The sequence below is a fragment of the Centrocercus urophasianus genome, unplaced genomic scaffold, assembly GCF_019232065.1.
Source record: "Centrocercus urophasianus isolate 14NV4802_14NV808 unplaced genomic scaffold, USGS_Curo_1.0 seq_2, whole genome shotgun sequence".
Lineage (NCBI taxonomy): Eukaryota > Metazoa > Chordata > Aves > Galliformes > Phasianidae > Centrocercus > Centrocercus urophasianus.
In genome coordinates this window covers 8,887,279-8,913,550 of record NW_024884755.1, presented here as the reverse complement: position 1 = coordinate 8,913,550, position 26,272 = coordinate 8,887,279, and the positions used below count along the sequence as shown (strand labels likewise).

At 37.4% G+C, this 26,272-nt stretch overlaps 1 long non-coding RNA gene across 1 annotated transcript in view; it reads left to right on the top strand.

Annotated features, from left to right (window-relative positions):
• Positions 1-2,415: 2,415 nt before the first annotated feature.
• The window catches only part of LOC122161827, a 55,455-nt gene continuing 31,598 nt past the window's right edge, over positions 2,416-26,272 (top strand). The window contains exon 1 of the long non-coding RNA XR_006169314.1: positions 2,416-2,624. This is a non-coding gene — a long non-coding RNA (uncharacterized LOC122161827). The remainder of the gene's footprint in view (positions 2,625-26,272) is intronic.

The window sequence follows — 26,272 nt, the reverse complement described above, 5'->3', positions numbered from 1 at the left end:
CAGCGGTGGGCCTGGCAGCGGTGGGCCTGGCAGCGGTGGGCCTGGCAACACTGCGTGTGGGTAGAGTGGACCTTAATTCCTGAAGGTACTTTTGGAACCAACATTCAGTGATTTTAGTTTTTATCTAAACAAAGCAGTATTTTTCAAAGACCTCCAACTAAACTTGTGAGATTAGAAACAGTTTATTCATAAGTCACCAGTGTAAGAAGTGATTACTTTTTAGAAAAAGGGAATCTCTGAATATGTGTTGGGGATGATTTTCTTCAACTACCTCAAAACTGTTCATTTTGTTAGTGATAACTTTGCTGAAAAATACTCAGTTTTCCTGACACAAGGAAATGAATCAGACAGACTGATTAATTTCCTGACATCTAATGTGTTCAGAATTCTGTGCCAGGTAAAAGATGGTGATATTTCCTGCTTTCTCATAAATAATACTCTAAAACCTTAGCTTATGTAAGTGTTACTTCTCTCAAAACTTGCGACTATCACGTCTTCGCCTGTAAAGCGTTCCTGTTTCTCCTTTCTTCTGTCTCCTTTTCTGTGATGAGGAAGGATAAAATACAAGCTCTGTGTTCAAAGTCTGTCATTAAGTTTAAAGTAATTCTGTTACTGCTCATTACTGTTAGTGGCACAGAAGTTCTATATTACATCTGAGATCTGATACTACAGAATTTTCTTGCTGTCTCCCAAGTGCAGATGTTTATAGGGCTTGTCTTTTTGTGGGTAGTCTTGTGAAAGTACACTAGTGTTTCATTCATGAAGAAAGCTTTTTTTGAGCTTCAATAAGGTTAAAAACAAAAAAGTTCTCTCCAGTTTTCTGTCTAGTTATCTCTGAGATAGGTCTGTGTGCTCAAATCCCCTCCCCACAGTGGGAGGAGGTGGGTTATGGATGCAGGTGCAAACTTAGACTAGTCCAAGAAACCTTTTTTGTACAGTATGAGGAATTAGGAGTAACTAACTATGTAGCTGTTTGAATAAAAGCCATTGCCCCTCAGCTTACCAGCCTTGCTGTTAAGATGTGTCGCATGCCTGTTTAGATTTTTCCACTGAGCTTGCATTCCAGTGAAGTCGTGTGTTTCTTGGTAGGAAATACTAAATGAAGACTTAGGAGGTATCAAAGGAACACATACTTGGAAGAAGTGTTTTCTAGAAAGTCTTGAAGTGTGTATTTCATCTCCTTTTTATTTTTTTTAATTAGATGGGTTCTTTCAAAAGGTAAACCTTCTTGGATAAACAAGAGGGAACACTCCTCTTGTTTATAATGATCTGAACATCTGAATATAATATCTCAATCTATGTTTAAATTAAAATCAGTTCATCCCTGAGGCCAGATTTCTCAGTAATCACAATCTAAATTTCATCAAAGGTTTTTCTACAAGATTACGGGAACACTGCAGGACCTTTTAATTCAAGATGTTAGTTTCTCCTGTTCCAAAGAAGCTCTGTATAGGTAGGAGCTCCTTTTAAGTTCGTCTAGTAACTAATTTTTATTCTTACTTGATTGCATTATTTGTAGGGAAAGCTCTTGAGATAGAGCAGTTCTGTGTACTTCCATGGGATTATAAAACTGTCTCACAGTATTTTTACCTGAATTCAGTAACCTGTGTTTTTCTAGATGGGATTTTTCAGTTCCTGAACAAGACTGAAAATGTCATTTTCACTTTCTGCTTTTTCATTTTTGGTTTAGTTTCTATGCAAGTCTCAGAACTCAGCCTAAACAGGCCGTGCTGCACAGCGTGCCCCCGGGTGTGCTTCTGCTGTCTCCCTGTGCCTACCAGCTGCTTTGGTCAGCTTTATTTCCAGTTGTGTCACTAAAAATAGGCCTGAACATACATTTAATTATTTTAATACTTGAATTATTTTACCAGTTCAGAACTACATCAACCTCAATTGTAAGAAAATTTCCCTTCCCTCATTATAAACAAGGGAAGTTATTTTCCTTGTTAGAGAACTACAGAAGCACTCTGTTAATCCACTCAAGACAGATTTTTTTTTTAATGAGTTGTAGGTCAGATATCTAAATTGGCAAACAGTCTCAGCTGACTGGTTGTTATTTCTGTTTCCATTGTTCAAATGAAGCCTAGTAGTATGGAGCTGAAGTTTCATTCCACTAGTCTGTAAACATAGACTGTGTTTATTTAAGGTAATTTCCAACAGCCTGTAAAAATAACTTTCATGCTGATCAGTTGTATATATTGCAGCTTTACAGAAAGCTATTGATGGTATTCAGATTTAAGGTTAGCTAACGAGAAGAGGCATTGCTCTCATGAAAGTATTAAGTATTTGAATTCCTTTTTCTAGATTCAGGATTAGGTCTTACTGTTCATTTCCCTTTTATATTGTGATTACGTAGCAGTCAGTTTTTTGCACAGAAGCAGCTTCCTTCTAAATTCAATCCTGCAAAATATTTGGTATTGTGAACTAATGGGATAGCATGTTCTTATTTGATTGGGAAAGTTGTAGATCCCAGGTGACAGAAGCAGTACATTTAGTGAATGCAAGAGGAGTTGATCGGCACATACTGGATGCAAACAAAACAGTAAGATCCTTCAGAATTCTTCCTAGTGGAAAGGAGCAGAGAAACTAGCATGTGAAACAGTTTGCCTCTTCTTTACCTGAAGGTAAGTATATAAGAATCCCTGGCTGTTACCTTCTAAAGAAGAATGATGATTATTACTAGCTTATGAAATTCTTTGTTGTAAACATGATTTCTATGCATGGAGCAACAAAGCTGCCTTCCCAGAAACTAAAGCTACTTTGAAGGTAATTTTCAAACTTGTTTCAGAAATGGATTTACCTCTCTCACCAAAATGATTTTTCCCTAAGATCCTTAAGATCTCTGGATCTTAGTGTAAGATTACATTGCAGTAAAAGTACTTACGTAACTTTGGAACAAGAGTTCCTGGTTTCTGATAACTTGTGTGTTATACAGTTAAACAGGTGCAAAGTGGTTGATGTTCTGTTCTGAAAAGTTGCCATCCATTATCTGATGTGTATCATGGCTATCCTAAATTACTCTGCTGCAAAGCAGAATGGCTTGTTTCAACTTACAAGCTTTTCTATGCAGATAGTTTAGTCTAAAGTAAATTTGTCTTGTTCCAGATGTCAGGAGGAGTCCTTTAAAATGCATTGTGAACAAACTTGTGGAGTACTAAGATAAATGTGGGGATTTCAGTTACAGAAGATATTCCTCAGATATTTAAGTATTTGGATGTGGCCCTGGTAAATTCACTTCATGATTATTGTTGGTTTACTTCTTGATATTATTTAGCTGTAGCAAACGATATAGAGCAGTAGTACTCTGTCCTTTTGGAATGCCATTGCTGAAGAGTAGGGATATGAATCACAGAACTGTAGGGTTTGGAAGGGATCTCCAGATATAGAGTCCAACCCCTGCAATTCAGGCTCCCTACAGCAGGCTGCACAGGTAGATGTCCACATGTGTCTTGAATATCTCCAGAAAAAGAGAATCCACAACCTCCCTGTGCAGCGTGTTCCAGTGCTCCATCACCCTTACTATGAAGAAGTTCCTTTGCCTATTGGTGCAGAACTTCCTATGTTCAGGTTTGTGGCCATTTCCCCTTGTCCTGTCCCTCCTGGCTGAGAAGAGGTTGGCTATGTCTCTTTGACTTCCACACTTAAGATATTTATAAATGAACATTAAAGCTTGTGCCTTAAGTTCTTAGGATACTTATTTGTAGCCCAGTGTGCTATGGATACAGTTTAGGAGTAACTAGGGAAATACTCCAGCAAACTCAGTTTAAACCTACGCATCACTTAGCTTACCAGATAAAAACAAAAGATTGTTTAATTGAAATTTTGAATAATCTTTGCTGAGTTTATACAGTTTATAGAACACAGGTCTTATGAGTTTTACAGCACCATTTACTGCTGAATTGCTTTGTCCCATAAATTTTTCAGTGGGTTTGAAGTCACTAACAGCTCAGCAGACAGATCTGTAACTTATTAATGCAGTTCTTTATGGAAGCAAATGTCCTTATTTTTGTCTTTTACTGGACTGTGGAGCATGTAGAGCAGAAGAGTATTTTTGGTTTTAATCTTGTCAACTGATAACTAGGGCTAAGAACCTAGTAGGTATGCAAGAGGAATTCCTGTTTGAAGGAATGGAAAGAATTAAACCCTTTTCAGCAGAAATGGTTGTTTAAAGGGGCAGTCATACAGTGGAGAAATACAGCAAGTTATCTGCAGGCAGTCTGACCAGGATGTTACATTGTACAACCACACGCAGTAATGCTACTTTTCTCATCAAGGACACAAGACTGTTTTCTAGTAATAGAAATAGTGAGAAATGGGGGGTATAAAGTCTACCTAATTAAAAAGTCCAGTCTCCATGGCAACTGAACTTCTATTTTGTGCTGTTGCTGTCTTGCTTGAGTAATACCCTACTCCAAGTTGAGAGGACTCTTATCTTTGACTTAAACAGAAGCAAAGTGAAACACCTTTTTTTTGTACTTTGAGATCTGATCCTTGAAGAGAAAGGAGTGGCATTCTGGGTACTGGAATTGGTATAAACTCAGACACCCAAGCTAGGGGGCTTTCTCTGTCTCTTCACCTGTTATTTTTAAAACCAACTCAGACTTTCTAAATTAGGATGACAAGTAATTACAATTATAATCATTGTTTCCTCGGTTTATTGAAATTTCCTGAAATCGTAGAGATGACACTTAACTTTGAATTTGGTTTTTAAAATGTCTCTTCCCATATGCACTGAAGTTCTGCTGGTTCATCCATTCACAAGCAACTGGTAAAATAAGGTAACTCATCATTTTACCAGAGTGGTCTCTAGCCTGTAACAGCATCAGTTCATGAGACTTATTTGCTTTTGAGAATGCCAAATAAAAAAAGTAAATATCATAAGGAAATATATGTGGGAGGTAAGAAGGAAAAATATTTTAAGGTGGTGAATTTTAACTGGAATAATTTATAAGTCCTCATTCTTTATGTGTATATATATATATAAAATTATGAAAGTAGGAAACAAAGAGAACTTGAAGAGGACTTGGCAGTGAAATGTTATTAGCCATAAAGTAAGGGGGTATGTTTTTTTCTATAGAAAAGTAGGTTCAAGATTTGTTTTATGGGCAGTTATATACCCAGTGTTCCAACACTACCAACAGTGATGCGGAAATCCCTGTGAGCTTGTCCTCAATTCTCCAGTCTTTTTGTATGCATGTCCTTAGGACACAAGGAAATCATCACTGTGACAAAAAAGAGACTGAAGCAGCACTTCTTTCAAAAGATAGGGGAGTTTGTCTTAGACAAATACACAACTTGAGCCTGAGCCTGAGATCAAAATGCCTCTTTGGGAAGTACCTTCTTGTCTGAAAAACCAGAGATTAAATTCTGGTTCTACGTGAGACCTAGCCCTGCTACACAGAGCTGTAGATCTTAGCAAAATCATGTCCCTCCTTGGGGAGTCTTTGTTAGTTACGATTAATACTGACCATTAATACTGAACATCCTAGTGCTTTTTTGACCATAATTGATGTGCAACAAGATAGTTATTTATACTCCAGTCTTGAAATAGAACAGAAAATGTGTGGAAGTGTTTCCCTAAGCATTCCATTGCTCCTCCCTATATCTCTGAGGAGAAAGTTTAAAAAAAAATCCATGTATTTTTAGCTGTGACCAGCTATGTCACAAAGAAATTGTTAGTAAAGTTGATTTAAGAAAGTGAGGAACTTCTTCAGCAGTAACGGATTTCCATCTCCTCTTAGCAAAGTCAGCTGTACAAACTAACATTTTTGAAGAAGGAGCCTGGATTATGCTCAAATCTATACTTAGCAGCCAAGTTTCAGATCAGAAAATGGAGGCTTAACCCTTACCTGGGATGCTATTAAGATACTGGTAGAAGTAGGTGAATGATTTGGAGCGTCTAGATGGTGAATTTCGTTTATGTTCATATGCTGTCTGCATCTGTCAGCACCTGCAAAGATTTATTTATTTTTCAGAATAGTTTGGAAAATGTTTTGTAGGAAGAACAACAGCTCCCTTAAACTCCTCAAAACCCATAGGAAAGATGAGTATATCTAGTAATGTAATGTTTAAAACTACAATTGTAAGTTTTTTAGGACTGGCTGACACTTAAACTGTTTTAATTGGTGTACTAAAAATCTGATTGTTGAAACCTTCAAGTCTCTACAGAGATGACAGTGGTATGTAACACAAAGCTGTGGTTATTTTTATCAACCTTACCATTATAAGGTTCTTATACTACTGTGCATGGACCCCGTAAACAACAGCATCAATTCCTGAGTTGCTCTAGTAATAGGGATATTGATATTGCCCATAGTTTTATTGCTTATGAGGCTAAGATCAATACCAGCATTCTTGTGTGGCTGTATTTTGTCAACAGTTGGATTATCACAGCAAAGCCCATTCAGACAGATCCTTTGTGCTCTATTTCACTGTCTGTTTTGCTGTGCCAGTGCAAGGGTCAGTGACTAGGTTTGTACTGTAAGTCCAGAAGCAGATGTAAAAACATAATGCTGGATGAAATAAGACTCAGAGGCTTTATAAGCTAGTATTGCTGACTGAAAATACGAACTATGAATTTGGGATATACTGAGAGCAGGAACAGTAGGTTGATGAAACCTTCAGATGAAGTCACTTCAGATGGAACTCTGGCTGAAAGCAAGCACCTTGTGAAATTGTGAACTATGGATGGAAGAGTATTTCCTTTTGTGCTCTTACTGCAGCATTGTTTTAATGGGCTTTGGGCACTGTAAGTGTTCTAGGGCTGTGTTTCTGAATTGCTTCTCTTAAATTGTCACCTTTTAGCTAGTCAATTATTGCTACTTTTAGTCTAGCCACTTGAAATGATTTCCTTTCAAACAAAGGAATTCATGTAAATGAAATCACTAGCAATTTCTGATGGTTGTTATAAAATGTTACAGGGAACATTGAACTCAAGCATGCGCTGAATCACATGCTCTTAAAAATAAGTGCTTACTGACCTTTTAAGATATAATTGGGCTTTTGAAACGTCCTAGGGACTCAAATGAAACAAGCTGTGCATTAGCAATTAAAAGAAATACCACACAAATAATTGAACTGGCAAATCATATGAAGTTTCATGATAGTCTAATATCTGTTTCCAGTTCACACAGTTTATAAATAGTTTCAGACCCTGAAGCAGAAGAAATCGCAAGAAATCTTGTAAATTTATTTTCATACTGCCGCTAAAGTTAATTGGTCTGTGATGTCAATCAGGCCCCAAATAAGTGCAGTGCTTTCTGGCAAGGTTTGCATTTGCTTTCTTTTTTACACTGATCTCTTCAAACAGCACTGCTGGATCACTCTGTAACTGTGGTGTGGGAGATCAGCATATAACTCACCTCTTCATGTTCAGATTTGTCAATAAAGTGCTGACATCATCTGATGTACTGACCCACTTAAGTGACATACCCCCCCAGGCACATCTTGCAGGGATGTTACTGTTGCAAATCAAAGAAGGAAGCTTAAATTTTGTGAGGTTAACCTCTGTGCAGTGCCCTAAGTTGAGTGTTTAATACTTGTCCATGTTTTTAACTTCCTGTGGCACACACTGTTTAATACAGTGGCTACATTTTCAAGGAGGCGTTGAAATGTGACAGAGATAGCAGTGAGAGATAGCAGTGTTCATATTACAGTTCAGTTTGATGTGAGCACTGAAGTAGGATTCCAAGGGAATCTTTATTTTGGCTTATTTTGTACTCAGAATAAAGACATCAGACTGTGCCTAGTCAAAAGCAAGAACTTAATATGGTCTAAAAGATACCAGTTCTGTTCTTTTGCCTCAAGATGTCTACCATGTACGTTTAGCAAACTAGTATGCTATTCCCTGGTGTTGAAGTAAAATCAACTTATCCATCAGCCCTTCTTAATTTTGTAGTTCAGTATTAATTTCAGTAGCACTAGATGTAAGGTTTAATCAAGAAAGCTCTGTTCAGATGATGACTGGCTAAAAGCAAAGCAACTCTGGGTGGAAATAATTTCCTTCAGCTGTACTGTAGTAGTGTTTGGCTCATTTTCCTCACTGATGAATAAGGGCCTGGAGAAATGTGATTGCAGTCTTCTTAAAAGGATCTTGTAGGTCACTAACAATAGCAGGAAAAAATATGCTGGCAATCTGCTCTTAATTCTCAGTCAAGATGCCACGACTTCCTCAATAGCAGGTACAACAACTTCTCCCTTTGAGACCGGGGCAAAGATGAGTACACAGTATGTGTTGTAGGCAGTCTTTCACAGATGCATATGACACAAATGCCCAAAACTACTGTGGTCCAGATCCTGTCGATGACCCATTCCATACTCTTTCTACAACTCCTTTTCCCCTTTTTAGTGTTATTTGCTCAGTGTTATGACTACGTTCACTTACAAGCCTACTAGGCTGCAAGACAACAGGTGTCTCTTCATGAATGTGGATGATGTTATTTCCTGCCTTTCCTTCCTGTGTCCTTTGCGTTAGCCCTTAAATAAATTTCACTAAGCCTGTCAAACAAGATTTACTGTTTATGTAGACTCACTTTTAACAGCTCATATTTCTTCCTAGTTTTGTGATCTCATCTCTTATTCATGTGCCTAAGATCTAGCCAGCAACTGAAAGCAAGCTCTCTTCATTTCTCCTTTTCTACTCCTTTAATACCTTACTTTTCTTTTACGGTCTTTCTCTGAAAGTGAATAGTGCTGTTATTAAGCATTGCCTTTATGCCAACAATTTCTTCCAAACATGTAAAGTGACATTTTTTCCACCTAATAATGATATTTGAGTCTATAGTACAGAAAAAAGTTTTGGGAGACTATTTACAGAGCAATTAAGCCAATAAATGACATGAAGAGCTTCCGTGTTTAAAATGTGTTTGGTTAAAATATGCTGTCTGAAAAGATAATTAAAAGTAAGGGCATTGTTTGGATCTGTTGAGTGCGCTTCCTCCAGATTGGAGGTGTGGGGGCAAAAGTACTGGCTTGGACAGGCACTGTTTGTCTTACAGTTTTTCATGCATTATGGGTAAGACTGATGAAGACAGGGAAAATAGCTTACTGTCTGTGTTCTGCTGAAGCTGCAGGTAATTTACCAAATGCAAAGGTGACTGCTCAGGAGCAAAAGAGCCTTCGGTTTTGCTTGTGACACAAGGTAAAATATAGTACATGTTCATGTCCATGCTGTCAAGTTAAAAAAAAAAAAAAAAAAAAAAACTGCTTTTCCTAAAATTTTATTTTAGTGGGGGTAGCGGTGTGGAGTAAGACAGCAAAAATAGCAGCAAGTAGATAGGCATGAACCAAATTTAATATAAGGCTACTAGAAAATACGTGTTGTAGTCTATATTTTTAAGAAAGATTTGTTTTTCTGTTAGCACGTACACCTGTAAGAGAACATCTCAAAAGCACCAGTATTCACAGGAAAATGTGTGTGTTTGTGCAAGGTCTTGCAACAGTGACAGCTTCAAAGCACATCTTTTCTTCTAGTATAATATGTCATGCTTTTGTGTGCTGGGCCATCTATGTCGGATTAATCTGATAGGTAACTGAAGGTATCAAAAGTACTCTTTCTGATAAAGCTCTTTGTAAAGTGCTGCGTGTTCTAAGGCAGCAACTCTCCATTGCACTCTTGTGTTGTACGTACGTAGTAACCTAAGGAAGAAGAATATCTGTGATGCTCTTGGCAGCCCCACTTTGGACCTTCTTTGGTATGTCTTCCTTTTTTTGAATTCTAAATGCTTATTTACATACACAAACGTCTGACAATTTGTAAGCATAGATTTAGAAGCAGCTGGAAATGTGGTCTCTGCTGTCTTATTACATCATTGCTAAAAAGAAATCTTGCGGTATGTGTGATTCATGCCTCAGATGACATCATGTGATGTCTGAAAAACAGGTTTTGAAGCAGAAGCAATATAATACAACTTCATTGCATTTTTCATCTTTATTTTAAAAAGTAAAAGATAATAAAACCCTCCCGCAAAACCCTTTATTAAATCAGGGTAAAAGTAAAGGCAGAGAAAGCATGATCAGAGGATTGTAAGCTTTAGAAATATAAGCCTATGAATTCCAAGTGATTCAATCAGTCATTTTGGCAACATGAATTCACGCTAATATTTCTCCAATTACAAATGTAAATTGTATGCTTATGAAACCCCTTCTGAAGTTAACTGACAAAAATTTAGTGCAAAAAAAGCCGTGAACCCTTCTTGCTTGACAACGTGAAGAAACAAGGGATCGATGTGCTGCTTATCTTCAAATCACTAACCTTTCAAGCAGGAAAAGTTGTAGTTCAGTAAAAATGACAGAAGCTGATAATTGTTAGGCACTTGCATACAGTCCTGTTTGCAGCCCTGGGGCAGTGCGTTTTGATGGAAACAGGCTGGGAATGCAGCCCCTCTGATACCAGTGAACCTGAAGGTGAAATATTTAATCTTCATTGTAGAAGCTATGGAAATGCTCTTCTGAGAGGCTAAGAAACTTCCAATCCTGATTTTGAACTTGTTCAGAATTGGGCTTTTGGACTGCTTGATACTATTTATAGTTATTTAGAATGAGTCATCGTATCTGCTTATCACTGTAATTGTCTATAGAGAAAAGTGATCGTAGTCATCTAGCTGACCTTACCCTCCTAAATATATTCAATGATTTATCATTCAGCAGTACTGCTGGCTGAAGGTGATTTGTGTGCCAACCTTTATCCACTGCAGACAGCTCTCTATAGCCATGTGACAGAAATGGATGTTCAAGTTGCAGCACTTGCTTTCATAATGACGAGTAAATTCCTCCTCTACTGTCACAGCTATGTGTGATTCAGACAGGATGAAAAAGAAGCATTTCTTTTCAAGTTACTTGGAGGGTTTTTTTAGGTAACTTGTTCAGTGATGTCACAGCAGTGTGAATCACAGTGGAGAAGTAGTTTCTGGAGCAACAAATGGTTGGTGTCTGTGCTGCTGTGCTTGAATTTATGGCGCTGGTCATTAGAAATTGCCTGCTATTTTTTACAGCTAGGTTGCTTCCTAATGTCTGCTGACTCCTGAATAGTTTTTGAGGAAGAAAAGTCGCAGTCAAGAATACATGCCTCTGACACTGGGTTTTATATTAAAGAAATAATCAATTATTTTCATTACACTACTGTGACGTACAGCTTACAGCCAATTTTCACTGTTGTAATCAAAAGTAGAATTTTGTAAGCTGTCACTAGTGGGTTTCTAATAGTTCTTTCAGTATCAACTCTGAACCACAGAATTGCCTCTGCAGGTCCCAGCATGCAGATGATCTGTGAGTTTTTTTGCCCAACATTGCCAGTAGTTTCATCTTACAGATGCACATTTACCAACCTGCCATGTACAATGATGTGTCTCTGCAGAATTTGGTGTGCTCTCTGCTTTGCTGGTTCTAAAGGGAAGGATGGGAAGGTACTATGTTCTATTGCAAACCCAAATTCCATTATTATCTTCATCTTGAGCAATGGCCTGCACTGAATGATTGTCCTGTCAAGACTGTGTGCAACGCAAGCTGTCCATAGTGTCCATCAATGGAAATCACATTGTCAGCTTCTCAGGGAGCAGCTCCAAAGTTAGGTGAAGTGTAGAGGTGGGTTACGTTGAAATTAATATTTTCAGAAGTGAAAAATAAAAGGACCTGGTGCACAGCTTTGCATCTGTACTGATATTCACAAGTTAATGGTGAGAAAAGCCAACTTCAATTACACCTCAGGAAAGTGAGCAGGTGAATAAACTCTGAGTTAAACCAGGCCATTTTCAAGCTATCTATCCAGCACTTATAGTCAAAACATGTTTTTATTCCACAATTATTACAAAGTGATTGAAATTTTCTCAGTCATCAGTGAAACGTGATGGACTCATTGACTAGAATGAAGGGCCATGAATCAGCTGAGGTTGATGTGCCAAAAGATAGTGAAAAAGACATAAGGGAATCTGCCTCTTAGGGCTTCCTGATATTTTCCATTTGTATGGTGTGGTTTTCAGCTACATTTAATTTTGCCTTAATCTTAAGAAAAGTATTTCATTTTTGCAAGAAAGCAGTTAATTTCTAGTTTGTTTACATCTTTACAGTCATTTTCAGGTGCAAGTCTAGGTAACATTTCATTGCTTCTTTACAAGAAATATTGGTTAGGTGGTTAGGTCTTGCTTAAATTCCTGCTTTAGAGCCACAAACGAACATTTGGTGCAGGGGGACAGGGAGCATTGGAAGAAGACTTGGTTACTGTGCTGTGGGGGGCAGAAGAAAGGTTTTGGTGGTTGTTTTTTAAGTTTGATGTTTTAAAATATCTTAACTTTTGAAATATTCAACTTTGCAATCTGTGTATCATGATGCTTAAGAACTGGATTGTTGTGTGTAATATGTGATTTAAGTTTTTCATCTGCAAATAATCAAGTTGTTTAAATAACTTGATTTCTGGATTCTTTTTCACTGGGGAATGACTGTAAAGTTCTAGGATGAAGCCATCGTGGCAGATAGCTGTATTGTGTGGGAGGAAAGCCCACTGCTTTCACCTGAAGTTTAGGTGTCTGTGTTATCTGTAACGGTAGAGAAGACTAATGCAGTGCCTTAGGCAGTAGGAAGTTGGATTAGGAGGCTTGAAAAGGAAGGACCTGTAAAAGGCAGAGTAGGAGAAGATGCGTCAGTGCTGACTAACTTTATTATGAGACTGAGAGAGGCTCTTGTGGATCTTCTGGAAGTTACCATAGTATGTTAAAGACCTGCTAAAACCTACAGAAAAAGATGTACTGTAAGCATTAGCAGAAAATACAAGTCTAGATTATATTTTTTAAGGTCCTTTGTGCATTATTCCTTTGCGTTCTGTCTTATTAACCAGTGATTGTTTGCTATTAAAAATATCATATTTAATCAGTGTTTTTGTCTTAATGTTGTTTAGGTACACATTACCAAGGCCAATAGAAAATAATCTGAATTGTCAACTGCTTTGAAAGAAATCATGCACCAGCTCATTAATGCCTGCATGCTTGCTGGCACAGTGCTGAAGCATCGATTGTTTACTTACTGCCCCCATTTTAATCAGACTCAAATGCTAACAGTATGGGCAACATTCTCACTCTTGCTCTGGGTGTCCTTAAACATGTTGCAATGTGCATTTTGGGTCCTGAGTAAAAATAGCAGTCTGCTATTTACAGCTAGCAGTGCTGTCAGAATGTGGGTTCCTAAAGCTGACCGTGAATGAGTTGGGCATTAGCCAAACTTTGACATGTTTTCTTTCATAATCTCACCTGAAATGTATGTAACACTAGTACTGACAAATAGTCATTGCTCATGTGTTAATTTGACAAGCTGTCCAGCATAATTAGAGAAAAAATCCTCATGTCCTTTTCACTGATTGAGATATAATTTTGTTGTTTCTTATACATCATGGCTATAATATTTATGTAGTCAATGAACTATGTAATTAGAGATACAATTAAGAAAGAAAAAGTAATATATGGACATGTCATGATTGAGAGGATGATATCAACAACAAAAGGGTGTTGATTGGTGTGAGATATGGGACAAGATGGAATGAGGGCTGGAAAAATCTGTATGTTTCAGCTCAGGCTTTCTCTGACGGCTGCTGATCAGGATGCACTGATCCAAGTTAAAGTAACAAAAGAATATTTGTGATGGTCCTTGAAATTTTTTTTGCATTGGATTAGATTGCATAGAAACAAAGGGCAGCTTGGGCTGACTTCTACAGTGTCCCCACTGCCTTTGTTTCTTCTTCCTCTTCAGATGAAGCCTACAAGTGCTGGTATTGTGCCTGGATAAATACTGAGTGTTCTGAACATTGGACTATGCTAAGGAAAATGGGTGCTCTTTCAAACTTTTCCTACCCAGGAAGTCTAAATGCTATATTGTTATTTTCTGTGTGCTTCCTTTGTGTTTGTGTGTTTGGTAGTGGTGCTTTTTTTCTTAGTTCAGGGATGCTGTTAATAACTTCCCATCTAGGTGCTTTTGCAGTGCTACCTCTTTTTTTTCCCCTTCCATAGAATTTTTCTAGGAAAAAGCCCACCAAAATGTTGAAATAGAAATTATGTCTTCATGAATCCCTTTAAAATGCAATTACTTCAGAATGTTTTTAGAGACAGACTCTTATCTTATTAATGGAGCATGGAGTATGTCAGAAATGGTAACCTGTGCAGCTCTTTGTTGCCTGACAGGTTAATCTAATGCCTTTTTCTATGTAAATACTAATGCTACATTGAAGCCTTTAGTGAACATCATATCCAGCTTTTCTCTACCAGCCCTCATCATTCCTTGCTGAGATGGTCAGAATAGCCCTGAGTTGTTTCATGGTTCAGTTCCTTGTCAAATGATTGGTTTGAAAATGCCACGTAATCATATTTTTGCTTTAATAGGAAATTCGACTGCTGGATACTTTGCTGGGGAAGCTGTGGAATCTGGTTTGTATAGAAAATGCCAATTTTTTAGTTCAGAATCAAAAGCTTCTGAAGGCTGTTTGCTTTTGACTTCTGAAGATGCTCATCTGGCTCTATTGTCAAAAGAGAAGACAGAAGTATGTCACAGCAGCCACTTCCAGGAGTCCAGCTTGTAGAGAAACATCAGAATAAGAGTTCCTGCTCTTACAAGGGCTGCCTTTCATGAAGAATGTTTTGGATTTGACTGGTCGTTTATTTCTCTACCTCTTGTTACATTGCTGAAACTTTTAAAGTGTTTATAGACTAGATGTACTGTCTTGACTAGGAATATTAATGACCAAGTAATGTAAGCTAGCAAATCTCAGTCAGCATCCACTTTCTATAATGTGTGGTCACCAGTGAATTTGCGGTTAAAACTGATGACAGCTGTCAGTTTTGTTGTTTGATTTTCTAAGGGAAGATCTTGAGGTTTCAAAGCCAAACTTCATAGGTTTTTGTGGTGTTGTTTTGTAGGTTTTTTTTTTTTTTGTGTGTGTGTGTGTGTGTGTGTGTGTGTGTGTGTGTGTGTGTGTGTGTAAGGTTTTTGTTTTGTTTTGGCATATCCAGCACTTAAAAATGTGCTTCTTTGATTAAATTTGATGCTCTTTCATTAAATTTCTCAGAAATAGCACTTATAAAGTAAGATCAAGAGACATTTTTTCTGACTTGGCCAGACCAGGTCTTAAATCTATCTGAATGCTATCCCGTTCCTTAATGCTTTTTCTTTTGCCTCTTGATGTTTGCTCTTCTTTTTTGAAGTTCTTTCCATATCCTATTCTGTCACATATGTAACAAGAGTCACTATTGTTTCTTGCACTGTAGCTGTCAAATATATGAGACTATTCCGTAAGAACCTGCTGTTTCATTTTTAGCAGTGCTTTTTAAGATGTCTGTTGTGGGCCAATGAACATTGCAGGCACAGCTCAGACCTACGTACAAGGTTTCAACTAAGTGAAAAGAAAATCCTCCTAGATGAGTAACTGATCAGTGAGAGGAAGTGGGCTGTCTCTTTTTCTTAGCAAGTTAAGAATTTGCACCTCAAAATTTGCACCAGAAATCTGAGCTAAGCTCAGCGAGGTCAGAGAGTGTGAAATCAAAGCTGAGCAAGGTCAAATTAGTTTGGGAGAATGCTATGGATTTGTTCTTTAGAATGTGGGATCTAGTTAGCTAAATTGCATTCAGAAATCTGCCTAATTCAAAAGCAGTGTTTTCTGGGTCATGGTTACTGCTGCATTATTTCTAAGTTTTAGTTTAGTCTTTTCCCTCTGTTTGTGAGTCTTCAGAGCCTGGCCGCGTAGCTACCACCGACAGCGTGTTTAGCTCCTTAAGATTCAATGTATCAAAGCTTAGAGTGCACGAAAATACGACCTGCTGATGTGCTCTCAACCACTGCTTTGTCTTGATGCTTTTGTACCTAGTGAGCTGCATGGTGCTGCTTCCCTTCTCCAGACACATCCTCTGTGTGAAAGGGAGAGTTTCTAAGAGAAGGTGGCAACCAGTAATGATACCTGTGCTCCACTTGAGCAGCGATTAAAGCCAGGAGAGCCCCAGGAAATATAGGTAGCCCCCCACTGTTAGGGGCTTTGAAGACTACATGCTTCTGAGGGAGCAAAACCGTTAGGTAAAGATGGGCTTCAACATGCATCCCTCAAATATAACCTTAAATACTCCTCTTGTTTTTGTGCAGCGTATTTCCAGGAATCTGTACTGGGATATAAAAGGTCTTATTTGTTAAGGATGAAGTCCTTCAGATGGTAATATAAAGTGCATTATTTTTGTCATCTGAAAATTGGATAAAAGTCAGTTTAAACTCTCCATATTAAAACAAAATGCTACAAAGCCTGATACTAAGTTAACATCTTCCATCTGTTTTGGACAGTTTATACTAACATTGATGCTTGTGGGTAAGTCAGCCTTGTCCAAATCTGTGTATGAGCTTACTGACTGACAACTCTCTAAGTACCTTGTTTGGAATATTCTGCTTTACCTTGTGCCACCTTTGTCGAGAGCTAAAATGCCCTTGTAAGTGATAGGCAGTGGCAAAAAATATCATGTTTTGTTGCCTTAACCAAAAGGATATTATCACTTACCTGGCTGTCTGCTTGAGAGTATCAGCACTTTCCTTGATAGCACTAAAAAGCCCAAGTTTTGCCCTTTCGTTGACGTCAGTAGAAATGTAAGACTGGTGTACACAGAGGTAAACCAATCAGGATGTACTGCATTATGCAATTACTGAAAGATCATCTCTCATCTTCATTGCCTTTATTAGTGACTCATACAGTGCAAGGACAAAATCCAGTGTTCTAAGAACCTCAAAATGTTGACCCTTAAAACTGAAGAAAAATGGATCTGTGTAATGAATTTTACAGCCCTTACCAAGCAGGATTCCTATGAGTGTGGGAAAGAGGATAGCCAAAGAGAAGTGCAAAACCACATGTTGACAGTCCCATCTTTTCCTAATGAAGATCTAGAAATAATAGATGTTATTCTTACAAGTGCAATGACTTAGTTGTATACTTACTCTGTAATGTCAGTTGCCACTTCAATTACAGCCAAATTACTTGATTAAAGTCAAGAGAGAGACTGAACACTAATTTCCTGGAGCTTAAGACTCTATGTTAGGAAAGAGAAAATAGGGTAATTTTTTTGTTTTGTTTAAAGTTTGTATCTTCTCATCCCTTCTGCAGCTTTATATTGCATTGTGGTAAGCTTTTCCAGATTTAAAAAAAAAAAAGGTCTACTTTTATGTTAGTTGGAAAATAAATTACAATGAACGGAGTATTTTCTTCAACTTAAATTCTGTTTCTGCTCCATGGAAAGTGGTAGTGTTTGGCAGTGATGGCAGTACACAATAAGTAGAAATTTTTCAGCTGCTGTTAGGGAACAAACTTTGGACCTGGATCTTCAGCCAGTTCTTCTGTATCTATGAAGTAAGATTCCATTGTATCACAGTATCTGATTTAGCCTAATAAAACAGAGTGACTGGACTGTTAAGTTGCACAGAGTGAGGACTCTGCAATTCTGTCTTTACAAAGTACTGATGCAATGCATGTTAGGTGTTATTATGTTACAAATAACCATTAACGAAACTGGTACTGGCACTGCAATGCAGGAGGGAAATACTTCAGTAAATGACTATTCCAGAAGAATTGGTAGAGAAAGTGAGAGTAGTTTTCAACTGACTTAGCCTTTGGACCTTTGGTAATCTACTGTCCATTTGCTCTGAATCTTTTCTTTTTCCTTTCCTTTCCTCTTACAAAAATGTAGGGAAAGGAATTTTAAAAGTGCTGCTTTTTGTTTCAGATTTTTTTTTCAGGTATTCTTCATGAGATGCTAGATAAGGTGGAGATATATATATTTAATATATATAATACATATATATTAAAGTGCAGGACAAATGGAACAGTCTGGGCTTTGATTTCACAGCAGAAAAATGAGCTGTCCTTCTTGTTAGTTAAGTAAGAAGTAGAACACCAAAGGTGAGTTCTACATACCTAAATTTAATACAGTACACCCCCGGTGAGGGCACAGTGGTGACTGTGCCCAATGTTAATGTTACAGTCAGAGTAAAGTCCTCTTTCCTTGTAGTTTTTGTTGGTGGTTTTTTTTAACCATAGAAAGCTTGTGTATTTTGCCCAACAGACAGGACAAAAAATTGTAGCTGTGTAAGCAAAGCTCAGAACAGCCAGTAAGATATTTTCATAAATGCTGGTTACCTCAGATATTCAGAAGAAATGAATTACAGATTAATGGATGAGACACAGAGCTGGATTGTCTGTAAATAATCTTAGATCACACATTATTAAAAAATGAGCATTCTGGACAAGATTAGTTCATAGATTGGTAAATATCTGGGCATATCATTTAGAATTTGCCAGATTGCATTACATGAAGACAATTCAGTACTGATGCCATTCACCTTGTCATGTAGTGCCACAGCAAAAGCAAAATATAGGCAGATCCTTGTGGATGAAAATGCAATTAAAAATAAATGCAGAAGTTCCTGTTGTTTTTCCAGGTGTCTGCTGTTAGAAGTAGTATTCTTATTTCCACATATAACAGGAACTACCATTATCCTAGTATTTGCAGAATTAGCAGAATTAATCTCATGTCTGAGGTCAAAATAGGAATAGTGAGTTTTGGTTTTCCATTCCAGGAGAAATCCAGAATGACATAGAAAATTCGTGGTTGATCTGGGTTATTTCTTATGGAAATTATTATCTAACTCAGAGGCTTTGACTTAGAGGTTAAACTTAGAGGTTTAAATTTAGAGATTTAGATTTAGAAGCTAATTTTAACTGATAAATCTCTTCTAGAACTTTAACCTGTGAATTATCCTAAATAAAAAACAGACTCTGCAACCCTAGTGTCTCTTAGAACCTTTTATGTACCAAAATCGTTTTGTAAAGAGGTAATTCTATCCTTCTATATGAATTGTCTGCAGGGTGTTACAGCCTATTAATCTAAGCCTATTTTAACCAGTTGGTTCACAAGCTTCATACGATTTCTTCCCTGACAAAAATCCTGCTGTACCTTTGCATACAGATGCTCATGGGACTGACCTGTGGGTCATTTAGACTTCAGAAGGTTTCCCCCAGTTTTTTAGTTTAGAATTAGTGAGTTTAATATTCTTTTAGTTCTGTTGTTATATTACCTAGAGAGATTAGGCAGTCAAAACCCAATACTGCCATGAACTTAATAAATACATACAGTATTCATGTCTTAGTAACCCTACAATACCAATTTAGGGCAAATTCACCATCTGAATTCAAGAAATAAAAAGTGGAGTGGGGAGAGAAGGAAGGGATAAGACAAGTATTTTTGCATAGAACTAATATTATTTGAGATTAACAAATATGCTATGCAGTACATTCAGCACTCTTCACATGATTTATGGAAGTGCAATTAGATTTCAAAACAATGAAGTAATCTTTGTGACAAAGTATCAGGCTACAGTTGGCATGATTCTTCTCCTAGTGAAGTTAGTGAAATTTTTATCACTGAATGTAGTGGGAACAAAGTTAGCTATACCCTTAACCTTTGTCATAGCTGTCTACGTATGGAAGTGATCTTGTTGTAGAGTAACTGAACATTATTCAATACTCCAGGGTGCAATCCTCCAAGGTGTCAGCACTCCTTTGACAGCTAGCTATTAGAGTAAAGTTTCCAAGTCTGGCGTGTTAATCTGTCCTCTCTGAGATCAAGCATTGCACCTTCTATAATAAGAAGGACATCATCTTATTTGATGGATAATTACCAAGGATGCCTGGAATCACTTCTATGTTTTGTGCTGTTTATCTTGCCATAAAGATCTCATGTGGTATTTTAAAAACAAACATTGAGATTTCAATAAAAATGTTGTCAATATAATTCAAGTTGGGATTAATTCATCGGAGCATTTTTCTAACATTTTTTGAAGATTTGATTTTCCTATAATTTTGCAGTAATCAAGGCGAACCTTATCAAATGTGGAAGAGTGAGTCAAATCTCTGAGTTGTCCTACAAGCTTCAGGAGCCACGTGGTGTTCTTGTGGGTATGCAAACACCCAAGTTAGCATGCTCAATTCTTGTGTTATTGCAATTCTTTTGATATATGGCACTTCGTAACTTTACTCATGGATTTATAATTATACCCTTCCCTAGAGATAGAAATGTGATCTGATTGAAAGAGAGGCTTTGAAAAGATAGCAGCACTTTCTTCTCAGCGCAACCTGAGTGTGAACATGTCTGTGTGTATGTGGTATGTAGAATAATTTCATGATCTGGGGGTGTTCATTGTGCTTCTTTTAACATGTGCTGGTTAGCTGTCCTGTGACTCAGTGACTTGGTGAACAAATTATACAAATGGGTTCTTGGCCATTCATCAAACATAGCTTCATTTAGGAACAAGCAGGTATGCATGCACACCTACACAGATGGCTCACGTGTATTAAAGCAGTAAAAATTATAGTGCTAGACAAACAAAAGAACAAAAATTTACCCCAGCAAAAGTTTAAAGACACAAAACAATGCATATGAGTATTTGCATTCAGTCACACATGCAGAAATCACTAATAACTACTGTTGTAAGCTGCACAGGCTATGTAACTTGTTACATTAAAGTTTTCAATGCTTTTTCAGTTCTTTTTTCAGTATTTTTAATTGATTATACACAACACGTTTTATTAGCAGAACAGTGAAAAGGAGAGAAAATCTGACAGTGGACAGCTAGTTGATAAAACTTCTTCCTTTTCTACCACAACTGTCTTGAGCTAGAGTGATTGATATAAACTTGACTTTATCTGCTTCATGAAACATGTGGACTGTGCCGGTGGATAACTCCAAACTGCTGATCTAGTTAGGAAATGTAGCATCACCAAAACGTGCTAAGGCTTCATCTTAACCAAAGTCTGTGAAATTCTGCCATTAGCTGGACTAAAAATTTGGCTAAAATTACTTTCTATTTATAAACTCTCATGACAAGTATTGTTCATGCATCAAATTACAGTATTTTAAAAGGGAAATTATCTCTACAGAGATCTTCAAATGCATTCATTGCTTGCACTATTCTTGGCTTTTTATATTCCAGAGAGAGAAATTGGAACCCTGAAGATAAAATGTGTATCACTGACATAAAGTAGACTTCAGAATCCCAGATGGCAGCTTGCAGGCTTTCCTGGTGCATGGAAGTCCCAGGGCTCTTTCTATAAATATCAAGGATCACATGTTCCTACATCACTGAAACATCAGTAAACTCTGTTCTGTCTGCTTCAAAAAGTGGGACAGTTGCATCATAGTAAGACATCTAAAAAATCCAAGACAGTGTAGACAATAAGAGCTGTACTGCACGTCTGCCTATTTGGCTCAGTATTCCTTCTTAACAGTGACAGTTACGGGTAGGTGGATTGTTAGTTCAAGTTCAAGAAGGCGTGGAAGGGTATTTAAGCAAAATTTGGTTAATATCAGCGTTGTTGTCAGGGCCCCCCTTGCTATAGAAGTGTCCCAACTGCTTTCTGTGCTCACTATTCTTCCTGAGGGCCCTGCAAAGCGACTTCTAGCCCCAGATCTTTCAGTTCTTACTGGGCTGGAGGCTGAGGTTTTCATTCTGATTGTTTTCAGGTAAATTAGTGTTGATTTCTGTGGTGTTTTAGGGAAACGAAGTGAAAGATAAGATTTGGTCCCATTGAAACTACTCTGCATTAAGTGTATAATACTGATGTAAAATCTAGAGAGCTAATGTTTCAATTCAAATCAAAGCTAAGGTCTGATTCAGTCTCATTTGAAAGTTCACTATTTTTGTTGTTGAGAGTCAAGTCCTCTTATTCTATACAGTCTTTCTGGCTTCAGTAGAACTGCACTTATGTGATTGTTATCAGGAGCTGAATCTATAAGGAAGGAGTTAAATGGATAAGGCACTTAACAGAGTATAATTCTAGATTAGTCACAGGCTGCCTGTATGATTTTGATTATCACTTTATCTTCTCCATCTTTCCCTAGAAGAGACAATAGCATTTTCACGCCGTCCAGAAGTGCTGCAGAATCTTGGAATTGTGAAACCAAGTTATTAGCAGTCAGAAGGTTTTGTTCCTCTGGCCTTATCTTTAAGGATCTTATTTTACATGTTAAACTTTCTTAATGCATATTAACAAAACCATTTCTGTACTCAAATTTTCTGAGCAGTAGTTGAAAAAACCATACTGCAACTTCAGACTGATTGTTCACTATATTTATGCTTACCTCTGCTTTTCTCTGCCCGTCTCTGCTGTTGTATAAATGTTTTCAGCTGGATCCATTGGAAAAAGGCCCTTCAAAAATAGGCCCTTCTCCTTCAAATAATAATGGGCCTGTTCAATTTGGCCACTGAACCTGGAATCATGGGTAAAACATTAACGTGAGAATATGGATAACAATCTTCATTCTCAAGCAGCAAGGGTCTCTGAAAAAACATTAAATCTAAATTTTTACTGAAAATCGATATTAAGAGTAAGCATGTGTAGAAGTCATCTTCTTGGAGCACTGTCCAGGCACACTGGGGGGGAGGGTATGAAGTTCTTGTTCTATCACTTCTTTTCCTTACTGCAGTGTGTTTTCATCTGTTGTTACCTGCCCAGAACTTTTTCCTGTCAAAAGAACTTAATCTTTTTTGTCAATCCGTTTTAAAGAAGCAGCAGGCCTTAGGATGCAATTGAAGAAGACAGCATTGCTCAAATGGCAATACACTGTCTGCTTTTAAAAGTAGCTGTGGTTGAAGACCAGGCTTTGCCATAAGAAGGTTTTTACCTTGTATTATCAAAAAATGTCCAGATATGGTGCAGTGGCTTTATAAGTTGTCTGGGAATCAAGAAATGCTGGGCTGAAGTTTGAGTTTTGCCAGGCTCATTCTACCTATCAGTAAGGCAAACTACAACTCCAGAGGAAACAGTTGCTATTGACTTTGGCTGGATTTCTAAATGAATATGTAAATTCACAGCCATCACTAACCCCTTCCTCAGTTATTGTAACATACGTTAAATTATGCCTGCCTCTTGCAAGAACTTGTAAGAGTAATTTTTTCGATCTGCTTTGAGATCCTTTGAATGTATAATTAATGATATTACTCAGACTACAGTTGAAATACTGCAAGCCTTCACAGTTCCACAAACAGCAGCATTTTTTTTAAATTGAATTCAGAATAGTGATAATGAAATTGAAATGAAATAATGAAATTGTGCTAGGATTCTTGGACGTTTTCTTGTTGTTAGATGGTGTAACTTCTCCATAACGAGTAAAATCAAATCAGTGAAAGCTTTGCCTGACATCTTTCAGCAAACTCGAGTCAACTCATTTTCAGATTGATTTAAATATGAGATTAAATTACTAAAAATATTTCTGCAGCTCTGCACTAGTGAAAAGCAATGAAGAGTTACTCCAGTCTAAGGAAGAATGGATAGCAAGTTCTGAGAATACTATAATTTTTTTTTTAATTTATTTTTTACTGTTACCATGGAAATTTAGCTACAAACACTTGTGTTTACACTGTACAGTCCTCATGAAATATAGCTTGTCTGTTGCTTTTATAAGACACAAACCCTTTCAACTCTGTGGGTGCTGAGCAGTTCCTAACAAGGAGAAAGTGGAAGGTGACTGTTATAGATGGGATGTATGCCGTGCTTCATCAATTCTCAGAGTAACAAGGCAAAGACATTACGGAGGACTCATTCTAATTTAAACATCCATTTGTTTATGGTAACGTTAATGTGTTTCTTGGGTGACTTTGTTTAGGTTCTGTGCCTCTTAACACACATAACTGTATTCCTAAAGTATGTGGATGCAGTCATATGACTCAGCCCTCCCACTTATTTGCTGTGAAGAAAGAGCTGTGCAATCTGTAATTCATGTTTAAAATAAGAACGTTATTTTAAGCAGCCTTGTCCTACCCCATCTTCAGATGCCTGAGGGATTCCCTTTGGTGTTCCAACAAATAGAACAGCAGGCTTTACTCTGCATTAAGCAATCGTGTTTCTCTTACTGCTCAAACGATGCAAGCTGAGCAATTAGGTACAGTTGGAGTAAGAAACTGGCAAATTGCAGCTCTGATTTTAGATACTTAAAAAAAATGTGAAGGTAAGATAGAAAAAAGCAGGATGTTGGGATTAATCTATCATGCAGAAATATCCAAGACCGTTAGTCCAAAACAAAGGAATTTGGATGATCTTAAACATTTTCATGTAAATGGAGCAGTTCATCAGTTGTCACTTGAAGGTCATACAGCTATGATCCATGACCTCATCTCCTAATTAAAACTGGCCCACACAGCAAATCTGCTCTTTGATGAACCAACCTGTGCACAGAGCAGCATTCCTGCAAGTAGACAAGAGAAGGCTGATTTTAAGGGGATTATTCATATGTGTAAACTAATCACAGGTTTGCAGGACCAAAGGCCATGTTCCTAATCCAAAGAAATTACCCAGAGTAGATTTAAGATTACAGGGGAATTTCATTTCACCGGAGTGGAATGATCTGAATCAAATGATTTTGAAAATCAGGATTTCGGGACTTATCTTGGAAATTATCTGAGGACATCTTGCATTCAGTTCTGAAAGGAGAACGGCACCTGGAGCTACTCAGCTGTTTTCCACAATTACACTTTCAACTGTTGCTAAGGCACGATATCCTAGAGACTAATTTCCCAAATGTTTGCCTTGCAGAAGTAGAGGATAATTGCTGATCTGGGATGTGTGTAGTACAGAGATGCTTCCATATAAATGAAGCTTATTAAATATATAATTCTTAACAAAAGCACAACATCTAGTTTACAGACATTAATTTAAGCTTCAGGGAGATTTTGTATGGTTGATTTTGTGTATTTTCTATGTTCATTTACTGATGGTTCAATTCAGTTTTGTTACTGCCAGTGATAATAAGGTGATTAACATGACAACTACTCCGATCCTGCTAGAAGGAAAGAAGACAGTGATAGTTTAGTTAAAGCAGTTTCCATCTGAACTAAGAAATAAGCTTTGCAGATTGAGCCTCTTCCACTGTAATATATCTAGAAGATTTTTCTTTGCATAAAATGTCATTTGAAAAACATCCAAGCAGGAGAATCTGTTACAGAGACAGGCCATTCAAACTCAATCCAAGACGTTGCTGCTTTAGTTGATATAGCATGTGATTAAAAAATTCTTATGCAGGGTGTTCTATTTTGGAGGAACAGATACTTAGCCTTTTTAGTTCCTTTTTTCACCACATACCACTTTTTATTTGTTTGGATTTTTTAATGGAAGCAATGTACCTTATGCTCCAGCGTCCTTCCTCTTCTCTTTCTACTGATTTAAAATAATCAGTAGAAAGAGCTTCCATCACAGTTGGAATTAGGGGTTTGCAAATATTTTTATCTCGTGCCCATTTGTACAGACTTATTTCAGTTGTGCATTCCTGCATGTAGACAAGAGAAGACACTTAGGTGTCTGATTTGGAAACCTGCAGAGAAGGTGCTGACAGTTCCTTGCCAGTTTTGTTCTTATTGTTAAAAAGAAGACCAACCTTGAGAATCTTGAGGGCTTGAGGATGTTCCTAGGCTGTATGCTGTGTTAATGTGTATGTTACGTAGGTGGGATATGTTTCAGCATTTAAACCTTATGCTGAGAGAGAGGCTTCAGGTATCTCCTGCATGTGTCAGTATTTCAGCTAAATTTACAAGTGATGGACTTGCCTGCAACAATATTGAAGCAAAATATGTTTTGTACTAACAGTGAAAATGCACTGATGCTGGTGCTTCTCATCTTCTGTAGTCATTTGTACCTCTATGGATGGGCTCTTTACTTTAGCTTTGCATTGAGATCAGTTATAGCCTAAGAAGCACAATAAAGGATCAAATTTGAGTTCATGCCTATACCTCTCACTAGAGATTTACTTAGAATGTTTAAGAAATATTACCACTCTCTTTTAACAGCTGGTGGGAATGAAACCCTGTTTTCTTGACTGTAGAGCAAGGATGTGAAATAGACAACAAGCAAATATACTGTTCAGAGAGATCATGATGGTTTAACTCAGTGAATTGTCCTAATGTGAACACTGTCGTTTTTTCTCTTCCAGTATTTTAATGCAGCATTGCTTAATCTTTCAAAATAAAATGCACTTTGAAGTCATTCATCCAGGTTTTGTTTCAGCATGTGCATTAAACAGCTGCTAAGTGTCTTCTGTATTCTGTGCTAGAGGTAGTTGTCTTTATGATCCAAATCAAGCTCTTCCTTAGTTCATGTGCCAGTTTTCATGTAGTGGAGAATTTCTGTTCATAGCTTAAGCAGTCAGGTGACGTTCAGTAAATGCTCATTTAATAGCATTGTTGGGATCATCTGCTTTGATATGCAGCAGCTTAGTCAAAGACTTTGTCT